The sequence below is a fragment of the Myotis davidii genome, unplaced genomic scaffold, assembly GCF_000327345.1.
Source record: "Myotis davidii unplaced genomic scaffold, ASM32734v1 scaffold238, whole genome shotgun sequence".
Lineage (NCBI taxonomy): Eukaryota > Metazoa > Chordata > Mammalia > Chiroptera > Vespertilionidae > Myotis > Myotis davidii.
In genome coordinates this window covers 1,731,642-1,731,948 of record NW_006293779.1, presented here as the reverse complement: position 1 = coordinate 1,731,948, position 307 = coordinate 1,731,642, and positions in this window count along the sequence as shown.

Here is a 307-nt window from a genome sequence, read left to right as displayed (position 1 = left end):
GGCATGTGCCTTGGTTGCGGGCACATCCCCAGTAGGGGTGTGCAGGAGGCAGCTGATTGATGTATCTCTCTCATCGATGTTTCTGGCTCTCTGTCCCTCTCCCTTCCTCTCTGTAAAAAAATCAATAAAAAAATATATATTTTTTAAATTGGGAAAAAAATGGGGGGATGGAAGGGAAGTTAAAGAAACTGGCTGGCCTAGCTTTATAGGATTTCTAGGAAACGGTGTAAGGTTTAAAACAACCATATGAATGCTCGATGAAGAAAAAGCTACCTTTAAAACGAAGGGCAATTTCAGGGCATTTTCA